Genomic DNA, 13,235 nt, shown 5'->3' on the forward strand with positions numbered 1-13,235 from the left:
ACCATCTGAGCCACCAGGGAAGTCCTTTCGATCTCAGGAATGAGTGTTGAGGGACTACAGGACATTGGCAGGGAGGCTGGGGAGAGGTGGAAGGGAGGAGAGTACTGAGATTCCAGTATGTAGACAGTAAGGGAAAGGATGGCATGAGAGGAGACAGGTGGTATGTAGGCAACATCACACGGGAGCCCTGTAGCTGTACTATGGAGGGAATTTGGGTGGGGATCGAGAAGTCAGGCAAATTCAGATTTACATTTAGAAAACATCACTGGGCTCAGGGTGATGAAGCATTGGAGGAGGTAAGGAAAGGAGGCGGGCTTGCAGGACAGCTGTTTAGGGGACCATCACCACATTCTGCCTGAGAGGTGACAGTGGCTTGGAGTAGCGCAGGGCAGTAGAGAAAAAGAACAGTGAACCCACTTTGGGCAAGAGTGTGGAAGGGCATCTTTCACTGTGATGGGGAGACTGACTTGGAGTTCTGCACTCCACTATCTGTGCTGTCCAATCTACGTAACGATTTTCCTGGGGAAAGGTGTATATCAACTGAAATTTAGTGATCAAATCATTCAAAATGAAGACAATTTTGAAAATTTTTGTTTGCTTCATTTCTATTGAAGTATAGTTGACTTACAATAGTGTGCTAGTTTCAGGTGAACAGCAAAATGAATCAGTTATACACATCTCACTTTTTTAGATTCTTTCCCCATATAGGTCATTACAGAGTACTGAGCAGTTTCCTGTGCTATGCAGTAGGTCCTTACTAGTTATCTATTTTACATATACTATACTAGTATGGAGAAGGCAACGGCGACCCACTCCACTACTCTTGCCTGGAAAATCCCATGGACAGAGGAGCCTGGTGGGCTGCAGTCCATGGGGTCGCTAAGAGTCAGGCACGACTGAGCGATTTCACTTTCACTTTTCACTTTCATGCATTGGAGAAGGAAATGGCAACCCACTCTAGTATTCTTGCCTGGAGAATCCCAGGGACAGAGGAGCCTAGTGGTCTGCTGTCTATGGGGTCGCACAGAGTCGGACACGACTGAAGCGACTTAGCAGCAGCAGCAGTGTGTATATGTGTATATGTCAATCCCAATCTCTCGATTTATCCCTCTCCCATTACCCCTTGTTAACCATAAAATTGTTTTCTATTTCTCTTTTGTAGATAAAAATTCCACATGTAAGTGATACCCTATGATATTTTTCTTTCTCCATCTGAATAATGTGAATCCTATTTGTAAAACAAGCATCTTACGCTAAAACTTTTTAACAAAGTGTTTATATGTTGCATTATATATATATTATTCTTCACTATATACTTTAAATGGGGTATTTCTTTATCAGTAATAAGAAGTCTCCATCATTATATATTGGCTACAAGGCTCACTAGCCTTTGATCTGGAACAAGTTGCCCAACTTTCCCCAGCCTATAACATGAGAATCACAATAATATTGATACCACCAGGATTCGTGGGAGCACTGTTTAAGATGATAGAGGTAAAAATTACTCTGTATATTACAAAGCATTATAAAACAAGAATACGTATGCAAGGGGTCTGGACATACACAGAATAAGTATAAGCAATAAATATATGATTTATTTAAAATTTCATCTCAAACGATTACCAGAAGTAAAACAAAAATAGTAGGTATGACTTCAACAAAGAGGGAGCCTCTTGGCTCAGAGCAAAGCTAGTCTTTATCAGGTCAGACAGCTCCAGAGGCTGTGTGACTTCTTGTCAATTTAGACTAAATTGATAACTTAGGCAGCATATCATAAAGAACTCAAGTCAGGCTGGGCAAAGAAACTGAGTAGGTCTCATGGGTCTGCTTGGCAGCAATGGGTACAGAAGGAGTGATGGGAGAGAGGAGGAGGGAAGGGACATTTTTAAGTAGCATCAGAAGAACAGGCCAAAACAGAAAAAGATGCCAGTAGCCCTATCTAAAATTACATCTGTGCTATATTTGATGATTTCCTCTACGTTTCTTTATTAAAAAAAAAAAAAAATGACCACCCTCTCATCAATTGCCTTGTAAACTGCAGGGTATCTCTTGGAACACTGGGTTTGGCCATGAGACTTGTTCTGGCCAATGGAATGTGAGAGGCCAGGGTGTGTGGTCACAGCTGGGTGGGAAATGTAAGAGCCATTGTTAAGTTTTGACTGCCTTTGAAGAACCCTTTACTTTCAGCCACAAGAATGGAGTGTCCCAGATGGGTTTTTCCTTCAGCCTGAATCCTGGGGTTAAAAAAGATATCTGAGGTAGAAACAAGGGCATTACCAACTTTACATACATATATAATATATATATATTATAATACATATATAAATATATTTTAAATATATTATTTAAAAAGTTTGTTTATAAATTTATGTTATATATATGACATAAACCTTGGAACTTCCCAGGTGCTGCTTGTGGTAAAGAACCCACCTGCCAAAGCAGAAGACATAACAGATGCGGGTTCAAGAGGTGGGTTCGATCCCTGGGTCAGGAAGATCCCTGGAGGAGGGCATGGCAACCCACTCCAGGATTCTTGCCTGGAGAATCCCATGGACAGAGGAACCTGATGGGCTATAGTCCATAGGGTCACAAAGAGTTGGACATGACTGAAGCAACTTAGCACGCATGCATGCATATGACATGAAACTTGGTGGTTGCAAGCCACAGAGATTTGGGGGTTGTGCATTACTGAGGAAGAGCTGAGTGATGTAGGAGCCTTGAATTCCAAGTTTCTATCGGTATTTTACAATCCGCAGCTGATGACAGATAAGATATAGGATAAATATATTTAATGCCTTAGGGAAGACCGTTCAGTGAAAATTAGATAACTACTGTCTTCCTCCCATCAAACATCAAAGTGATCAAACACCAAACAGTAGAAAGAAAACAAATCTGAAGAAGAATTAGTAAGCGTCAGTGATTTAACACACATAGACTAAATGACAAAGAATTTTAAGCAGGAGATAAGCCCTAGAGATTATTAAAATACAGTCTCGGCAGCTCAGTTAGCTAACCCATCTAATGTTACTTCTAATGAATGTTACTTCTAATGAAACAATGTTACTTCTAATGAATGTTACTTCTAATGAAACAAGAAGCCCTGTTGTGCAGTTAAATAATTCTATATACTTTCAGGAGATTTCAATATTTCATAGCTAAATGCATTTTCTAAATTCCATCTTCAAAAATCGAGGGCAAAAACGATAGAAACTGGTGTGGTTGTGTTTGTACCAAGTATAAAATAATGTTATTGTAGTGTTATATCAGAGAGAGAAAACAACTCTGTGACAATCTGGCATTCCAAAATGGGATTTTTGTAAAGCTATGTTTTGAAATGTTAACTGTCCTATGCGCTTCTTAGAGAAGTAAAAGTTGGGGAAAAAATACTGTAACCAAACAGAATTTCTGCTCTCAACAATAAGAAACCTGGCTCAGGTTCATGATTAGTTTGATACAGCAATTTACCTCTAAAAGAAAGTTCTAGAGACATGATTGAAATATCAGAATCATATGCACTACATGAGAAAATTTCCAGGATGTTGTTTATTAAAGTCCATTGACTGGAAGGACATAAACTCAGCTATCAATGTAAATCCCATTACAATTATAATTAAAAGCTATCACCATACAGTTTAAGCAGGAGTGATTTAAGCAGAAAGGCATTCAGTTCAGTTCAGTTCAGTCGCTCAGTCGTGTCCGACTCTTTGCAACCCCATGAATCGCAGCACGCCAGGCCTCCCTGTCCATCACCAACTCCCAGAGTTCACTCAGACTCACATCCATCGAGTCAGTGATGCCATCCAGCCATTTCATCCTCTGTCGTCCCCTTCTCCTCCTGCCCCCAATCCCTCCCAGCATCAGAGTCTTTTCCAATGAGTCAACTCTTCGCATGAGGTGGCCAAAGTACTGGAGTTTCAGCTTTAGCATCATTCCTTCCAAAGAAATCCCAGGGCTGATCTCCTTCAGAATGGACTGGTTGGATCTCCTTGCAGTCCAAGGGACTCTCAAGAGTCTTCTCCAACACCACAGTTGAAAAGCATCAATTCTTTGGCGCTCAACCTTCTTCACAGTCCAACTCTCACATCCATACATTACCACTGGAAAAACCATAGCCTTGACTAGATGGACCTTTGTTGGCAAAGTAATGTCTTTTGGAATGTCTTTTGAATATGCTTTTGAACATGCTATCTAGGTTGGTCATAACTTTCCTTCCAATGAGTAAGTGTCTTTTAGTTTCATGGCTGCAATCACCATCTGCAGTGATTTTGGAGCCCGGAAAAAGAAAGTCTGACACTGTTTCCACTGTTTCCCCATCTATTTGCCATGAAGTGATGGGATGGGATGCCATGATCTTCATTTTCTGAATGTTGAGCTTTAAGCCAACTTTTTCAGTCTCCACTTTCACTTTCATCAAGAGGCTTTTTAGTTCCTCTTCACTTTCTGCCATAAGGCAATTAACCACATTTAATAGGTGAGAAAATATGAAGTTTCAGGAAGGTACAGGAAAGTTTAAAGATCTTATCAAACTAGAAAGTGGCAGAATTTGAATATGAATTTAGGTCAGACTGATTCTGAACCCATGCTCTTCTCACCCCATCCCACATAGCTTCCCTCCCAGTGAACTTAAGTAAGCATGTACTGATAAGCTTTCTAGGACTCTCTCCTCAGATGGCCAATAATCTTTGAAGGTTCCCAACAACTGATCCTACTCCACAAATCCCTGGACTTAGAAAGTGGAAAAGAAAAGCAAAAATGTTTCAAAGTCTCACAAATGAATAAGTACCATTAACATTTCAAATATTCAAAGATCTTATGTTGCCTTCGGGATACCCAAATTCACTTATTCCCTATATCCTCTACCCTATTCCTTCCTGTTTTACAAATAACCCAACTTTGTAGGCTTGGCCAAATATCTATCTGATTCAGCACATAATTGAATCAAACTAGACTCAAGTTAAATAAGTGATGTTAGAGTAGGAGAGGTGTATATATATATATATATATATATTTTTTTTTTTGTATCATCCCATGTCATGTGGGATCTTAGTTCTCCAAGAATTGAACCCACACTCCCTGCAGCAGAAGCATGGAGTCTTAACCACTGGACCACTAGTGAAGTCCCTATATTTCCATTTTAAAGGAGATTTTCACCTACAATAATTTGTTTATTCAATAAATGTATTTGAGCCCTTCCAATATGCTAGGCCATTCCAAAGTGCTAATCAATGATATAGTGATTTCACTATATGAAGATTACATTCTAGTGGGTAGGATCAGTAACCATCAAAACCAGCAAACATATTATAATATAATTACAACTTAATACATGATGCTCTGAAATTGGAGTCCTTGGGACTTGATCTGGTCTGAAAGGATCTTGAAAATCTTTTTTTTTTTTATAATTTTTTAAATTTAATTTTATTTTTTAAACTTTACAATATTGTATTAGTTTTGCCAAATGTCGAAATGAATCCACCACAGGTATACCTGTGTTCCCCATCCTGAACCCTCCTCCTTAAGAAAAGGAAACATTTAGTTAAGAAACTGTGAGATGAATAGACATTAAGCAGGTAGAGCAGGAGTGGAAAGGGAGAAATAAAATAGTCCAAGTTGACCAAATAACATATGCAAAAGCTCTGAAGTGAGATGACATCCAAGGAACTGAAAGAAGACCAGGTAGAGTGGTAGAGTGATACAAAATGAAGCTGGATGGGTAGAAGGAACAAATTTAGGCAGAATCTTGAAGGCAACTTTAAGGAATTTGGGTATTTATTAATTAGTTGGAAATAATTGAGAGGTTTTAAGTATGAACAGTGATAATCCATCTTCTATTTTTCAGTATCATATTGGACTGTATCCAAGGTGTTTATGACCTTGTAAGTTCATGTTTCAAGCATTAAATAAAAATAAAACAAGGTTGCTATCACAACTTCTATTCAGCAATATACTAGACATCTTAACCAGTGAAGCAAGACAAGAAAATATATCAAATACTTAAGTATTGAAAAGGAATGAACAAGATATCTTTATTTGAGAATGACATAATCATCTGTAGATAATCTGAGAAAAATCTATAGAGAAAATAATTGCACTGTTTACACAATCAATATACACAAATCAAAACATCCTATATACCAAGGATTTTTAAAATGTAAAGGAGAAAATTATGTTATTATTAATGGCAACAGAAATTAACCTTAAAAATTGTGAATATATTACAGAAAAAAATCCATTCTTGTGCCCATATTAAAAATGGAGGCCAAAAATATCCTGGAACATCACAATAACAACAAAACACAGAGAGGGTATTGCTAGATAGTACGACTTATTATAGAGCTTACATAATGAAAAAATATACTAGTACTACATGGAAAGAACCTAACAGAAAAGAATAGAGTCCAGAGATGGACCCACCCAGCAATGAAAGTTTGGTATATGATACAAGACGACAAAGAATACATTCCAAATCAGTTGGGAAATGATAACTCATTCTATGAAAGATCCTCAGTTCAGTTCAGTTCAGTCGCTCAGTCATGTCCGACACTTTGCAACCCCATGAATTGCAGCACACCAGGCCTCCCTGTCCATCACCAACTCCCAGAGTTGACTCAAACTCACATCCATCGAGTCAGTGATGCCATCCACCATCTCATCCTCTGTCGTCCCCTTCTCTTCCTGCCCCCAATCCCTCCCAATATCAGAGTCTTTTCCAATGAGTCAACTCTTCACATGAGGTGGCCAAAGTACTGGAGTTTCAGCTTTAGCATCATTCCTTCCAAAGAACACCCAGGATGCTTAGAATGGACTGGTTGGATCTCCCTGCAGTCCAAGGGACTCTCAAGAGTCTTCTCCAACACCACAGTTCAAAAGCATCAATTCTTCAGTGCTCAGCTTTCTTCACCGTCCAACTCTCACATCCATACATGACTACTGGAAAAACCATAGCCTTGACTAGATGGACCTGTGTTGGCAAAGTCTCTGCTTTTGAATATGCTATCTAGATTGGTCATAACTTTCCTTCCAAGGAGTAAGTGTCTTTTAATTTCATGGCTGCAATCACCATCTGCAGTGATTTTGGAGCCCGGAAAAATAAAGTCTGACACAGTTTCCAATGTTTCCCCATCTATTTCCCATGAAGTGATGGGACCGGATGCCATGATCTTCGTTTTCTGAAAGTTGAGCTTTAAGCCAACTTTTTCAGTCTCCTCTTTCACTTTCATCAAGAGGCTCTTTAGGTCCTCTTCACTTTCTGCCATAAGGGTGATGTCATCTGCATATCTGAGGTTATTGATATTTCTCCTGGCAATCTAGATTCCAGCTTGTGCTTCATCCAGCCCAGCGTTTCTCTGCATAGAAGTTAAATAAGTAGGGTGACAATATACAGCCTTGACGAACTCCTTTTCCTATTTGGAACCAGTCTGTTGTTCCATGTCCAGTTCTAATTATTGCTTCCTGACCTGCATGTAGGTTTCTCAAGAGGAAGGTCAGATGGTCTGGTATTCCCATTTCATTCAGAATTTTCCACAGTTTATTGTGATCCACACAGTCAAAAGCTTTGGCATAGTCAATAAAGCAGAAATAGATGTTTTTCTGGAACTCTCTTGCTTTTTCCATGATCCAGAGGATGTTGGCAATTTGATCTCTGGTTCCTCTGCCTTTTCTAAAACAAGCTTGAACATCTGGAAGTTCACAGTTCATGTATTGCTGAAGCCTGGCTTGGAGAATTTTGAGCATTACTTTACTAGCATGTGAGATGAGTGCAATTGTGTGGTAGTTTTGAGCGTTCTTTGGCATTGCCTTTCTTTGGGACTGGAATGAAAACGGACCTTTTCCAGTCCTGTGGCCTGTAAATTTAACACAGTCTCTCTCAAAATCCCAACAAAATGTTTTGCAGAAATAGAAAAATTCATTCAAAAATTCACAATTCATTCTCAAGGGACTTCAAACAGCCAAAACAATATATGAAAGAAAAACAAAGTTGGAGAATTCATATGGCCAGATTTCAAAACCATATTACAAAGCTACTATAAAAAAAACAATTTGATACTAGCATAGAGCTAGATAAATAAGCCAATGAAATAGAATAGAAAGCCCAAGGATAAAACCCTCGCAGATATAGTTAACTGATCTTTGACAAGGATGTCAAGACAACTTGAACAGCTGATGTTGGGAAAACTAGATAGCCACATGTAAAAGAGAAATTGAAAGTTTACCTTACACCTTATACAAAATTTAACTCAAAATGGATTAAAGACCTAAACATAGACTTGAAGCTATAAAACTCCTAAAAGGAAACAGGGGGAAAGCTTGATTACATTAGACTGGGCAATGATTTCTAGGGTATGTTACCAAAAGGCCAGGCAACAAAAACAAAAACAGACAACTGGGACTACATCAAACTTTTACAATTTCTGTGTATCAGAGGACACAATCAACAGAGTGAAAGGCAACCTATAGAATGGGAGAAAATATTTGCAATTCATAATTGGGTGAAAGTGAAGTTGCTCAGTCGTGTCCGACTCTTTGCGACCCTGTGGACTGTAGCCTACCAGGCTTTTCCGTCCATGGGATTCTCCAGGCAAGAATACTGGAGTGGGTTACCATTTCCTTCTCCAGGGAATCTTCCCGACCCAAGGATCGAACCCAGGTCTCCCGCATTGGAGACACATGCTTTAACCTCTGAGCCACCAGGGAAGCCCCATAATTGGGTAATATCCAGAATACATAAAAGTATCCCGTAACTCAACAACAACAACAAAACACAAAGTTAACCTGATTAACTGATTAAAAAATGGGGAAAGACATGAAAACACAAAAACACAATGAGATATTACCTCACATCCCTTAAGATGGCTACTATCACAATAACAAAAGATAACAAGTGTTCATAGGATATGGAGAAACTGGAACTCTTGTGCACTCTTCAGTTCAGTTCAGTTCAGTCGCTCAGTCATGTCCGACTCTTTGCGACCCCATGAACTGCAGCACACCAGGCATCCCTGTCCATCACCAACTCCCAGAGTCCACCCAAACCTATGTCCATTGAGTTGGTGATCCCATCCAACCATCTCATCCTCTGTCGTCCCCTTCTCCTCCTGCCCTCAATCTTTCCCAGCATCAGGGTCTTTTCAAATGAGTCAGCTCTTTGCAAACACATCACCATTCCTCAAAAAATTAAAAACAGAGCTATCATATGATCCAGAAATTCCACATGTGGGAATATATTCAAAGGATTGAAAGCATTGTCTCTAAGAGATATTTGAACACTCATGTTCATACCAGTACTAGTCACAATAGTCAAGAGGTGGAACAGATGAATATCCATCAAGAGATGAACAGATGAACAAATGTGGTATATACATGTAATAGAATATCGGCCCAGGAATCAAACCCAGGTCTCCCGCATTGCAGGCAGATGCTTTAACCTCTGAGCCACTAGGGAAGCCCCATAATAGAATATTATTCAGCCTCAAAAAGGAAGGAAATCTTATCTCATGCTACATGGCTTACCTTGGTACTTGGTATGCTAAGTGAAATAAAACCATCACACACACTTAGAGTAGTATATAATTGCATTTATATGACAATGATCAACTTCATAGAAACTGAAGGTAGAATGGTGGTTATCAGGGGCTACAAGAGGAGAAAAAAGGGAATTACTGTTTAATGGGTATAGTTTTTCAGATTTGCAAGATAAAAAAGTTCTGAATATCTGTCTCACAATAATGTAAATATACTACCACTACTGAACTGTACACTTAAAAATGGCTAAGGTACGAAGTTGTACATTATGTGTTTTTCACCACAATTTAAACGTTTGAAGAAATTATACTAATATTTATGACATCAGAGTAGGAAAGGAATTTTTGATACTTTATTTGTTTATCTGTTTTGCTGCACCGAGTCTTAGTTGTGGCACGCCAACCCTTAGTTGCAGCATGTGGGATCTAGTTCCCTGACCATGAGTCAAACCCAGGCCCCCTGCACTGGGAGCACAGAGTCTTAGCCATTGGACCACCAAGGACGTCTTGGGAAAGGATTTTTAAAAGACACAAAGCGCAAACTGCAATGAAATGTTCATTAAATTTGACTACAGTGAAATAGAATAATATAAAAACTTATGTTTGAAAAACACTTAGTGAACAAAGCTAAAGTGCCACAGACTTGGAGAAGATATTTGCTCTTCATACAACTACAGAGGATTAGTTTCCAAACTATATAAAGAACTCAGGAAAATCTATAAGAAAAAATAAACAATATAAAAATGGTCAACAAATATAAATAAGCAACGTGTATAAAGTAGAAATGCAAGAGACCAATAAACCAAAAGGCATTTAGCTTCTAATTATTCTACAGTGAAATAATATTTCACATCCATTAAAGGAAAAGTTGAAAAGTCTGGCAGTACCGTGGGTTGGCAAGGATTTGAGGACAATGCAACCTCCGTACATTGCTAATGGTAGTGTAAGTTTACATAAACATGCTGTAGAGAAATTTAGCAATTTCAAGTAAAGTTCAAGAAGTCTTGCTGCTGCTGCTAAGTTGCTTCAGTCGTGTCTGACTCTGTGCGACCCCATAGACTGCAGCCCACCAGGCTCCCCCATCCCTGGGATTCTCCAGGCAAGAACACTGGAGTGGGTTGCCCCAACAATTTCACACTGAAGTATTAACATTGACTTCAAAGAAATTAAAGAAACTCTCACACATGTGTATTGTGCAAATACTGTACAAAGGTATTGTAGCATTATTTTTAACTGCATAAAAGCATAAATAACATAATAAAAGTATAAATAATGAACAAAAGTGTCCATAAGTAGGAAAAATATATAAAGTCTTATATATTCATTCAAAAGAATACACAATTGTTGAACTAGATGAACTAGATCCACATGCATCAACATGAAAATCAAAGCATTAGTTGCACAGTCGTGTTCGACTCTTTGCAACCCCATGGACTGTAGCCCACCAGGCTCCTCTGCCCATGAAATTCTTCATGCAAGAACACCGGTGTGGGTAGCCATTTCCTTCTCTGGGAGGATCGTCTTGATCCAGGGATCAAAACCAGGTCTCCTGAATTGCAAGCAGCTTCTTTACTGTCTGAGCTACCAGAGAAGCCCATATCAACATAGATAAATCATAAAAAGAAAGTTTTTTAAAAGCAGCATTTTCAGACGAACTTGTTCCATTAATGTGTCATTTAAAAACACATAGAATAAAATCGCATGTGTAGTCTATGACACGTACATATAAAGCAAAAGAATAAATGCATGTAGGGGAGAAATAAACATAAACTTCAGAATAGTTATTATACTTGGGGGAAGAAAGAAAAGAGAAAGGAATTGTTGAGAAGTACAAAAGGAGCTTCAACTGTATAAAAAATTATTTATTCTTTATTTTAAAAAGTATATATGAATGTGTTTGTGACTGTGAGTATGAAGCAGATATGCCCCAAACTTTATAATTATTAAATCTTACCAAGGAACAGTTTTCTACAAGTTTGAAATATTTAAAAAATTCATCCCAGTTGAGGGAAGTGCAGAATGGAAATGCTATTCTTTTCATATATCCTATGTCTTGTTCTCCTGTGAATAAGGTACAGAGTAATGCCACTATAAGCATATACACTTAGTTTGCAACTCTAAAAATATATAGGTTGTTCAACAACCCAATTGCAAAATGGGCAATCGATCTGAAGAGACATCTTACCAAAGAAGACATATAGATGGAAGTAGTAAGCATACTGAAAAGATGTTCAGTATCATGTATCATTAGGGGATTATAAGCTAAAACAATGAGATAACACTGCACACCTACTAAAATGGACAAAATCCAAAAACATTTACAATACCAGTGCTGGTGAGGATATGGAAGAACAGAAGCTCATTCACTGCTGATGTGGATGAAAAATGGTATAGCCTTTGGAAGGCTATACCACAGTTAAGCAACTGATACATGGATTTCTTAAAAAGTAGCACATTGACAGTAATGGTAGTAGGGCTTCCCTGGTAGCTCAGCTGGTAAAGAATCCACTTCCAATGCAGGAGATCCCTGTTCGATTCCTGGGTCAGGAAGATCCCCTGGAGGAGGGCATGGCAATCTACTCCAGTATTCTTGCCTGCAGAATCCCCATGGAGAGAGAAGCATGGAGAGCTACAGTCCATGGGGTCGCAGAGAGTTGGACATGACTGAACGACTCAGCACAGCACAGCACACAGTATATTGATACAACAAAATATAATTTGGCAATAAAAAGGAATGAAGTACTGATGCATGCCAAAACATGGATGAACCTCAAAAGCATTAGAATACATAGAAAAACCCAGTAACAAATACCTCACTTTGTATGATTCCATTCATATAAAATATCTAGAATAGGCTAATCCATAGAGAAAGCAGATTAGTGGTTTCTAGGGGCTGTCAATGAGGAATGACTGCTAATGGGAGTGCCTGTCCTGAAGCCAATGAAACATTCTAAAATATATTGTGGTGATGATCACATAACTCCAAATATAATAAAATTCACTGAATGGTATACTTTGTATGGGTAAACTGAATGTTAGTTCAGTTCAGTCACTCAGTCGTGTGCAACTCTTTTGTGACGCCATGGACTGCAGCATGCCAGACTTCCCTATCTATCGCCAACTCCCGGAGCTTGCTCAAACTCATGTGCATCAAGTCAGTGATGCCATTCAACCATCTTATCTTCTGTAATCCCCTTCTCCTCCCACCTTCAATTTTTCCCAGCATCAGAGTCTTTTCTAGTGAGTTAGTTCTTCACATCAGGTGGCCAAAGTATTGGGGTTTCAGCTTCAGCATCAGTCCTTCCAATGAATATTCAGGACTGACTGGTTGGATCTCCTTGCAGTCTAAGCAACTCTCAAGAGATTCTCCAACACCCCAGTGCAAAAAGATTCAATTCTTTGACACTCAGCTTTCTTTATAGTCCAACTCTCACACCCATACGTGACTATTGAAAAACCATAGCTTTGACTAGATGGATCTTGGTTGATAAAGCAATGTCTCTACTTTTTAATATGCTGTGTAGGTTGATCATAGGTTTTCCTCCAAGGAGCAAGCATCTTTTAATTTCATGGCTGCAGTCACCATCTGCAGTGATTTTGGAGCCCCCCCAAAATAAAAGTTCTCACTGTTTCCATTGTTTCCCCCACCTATTTGCCATGAAGTGATGGGACCAGATGCCATGATCTTAGTTTTCTGAATGTTGAGCTTTAAGC

General features: G+C 38.8%; 1 protein-coding gene across 5 annotated transcripts in view; it reads right to left on the minus strand.

Annotated features, from left to right (window-relative positions):
* CPQ (carboxypeptidase Q) overlaps positions 1 to 13,235 on the minus strand; it is a 561,177-nt gene that overhangs the window by 374,543 nt on the left and 173,399 nt on the right. The window lies entirely within an intron of this gene.

This window comes from Bos indicus x Bos taurus, chromosome 14 (genome assembly GCF_003369695.1).
Source record: "Bos indicus x Bos taurus breed Angus x Brahman F1 hybrid chromosome 14, Bos_hybrid_MaternalHap_v2.0, whole genome shotgun sequence".
Taxonomy (NCBI): Eukaryota; Metazoa; Chordata; class Mammalia; order Artiodactyla; family Bovidae; genus Bos; species Bos indicus x Bos taurus.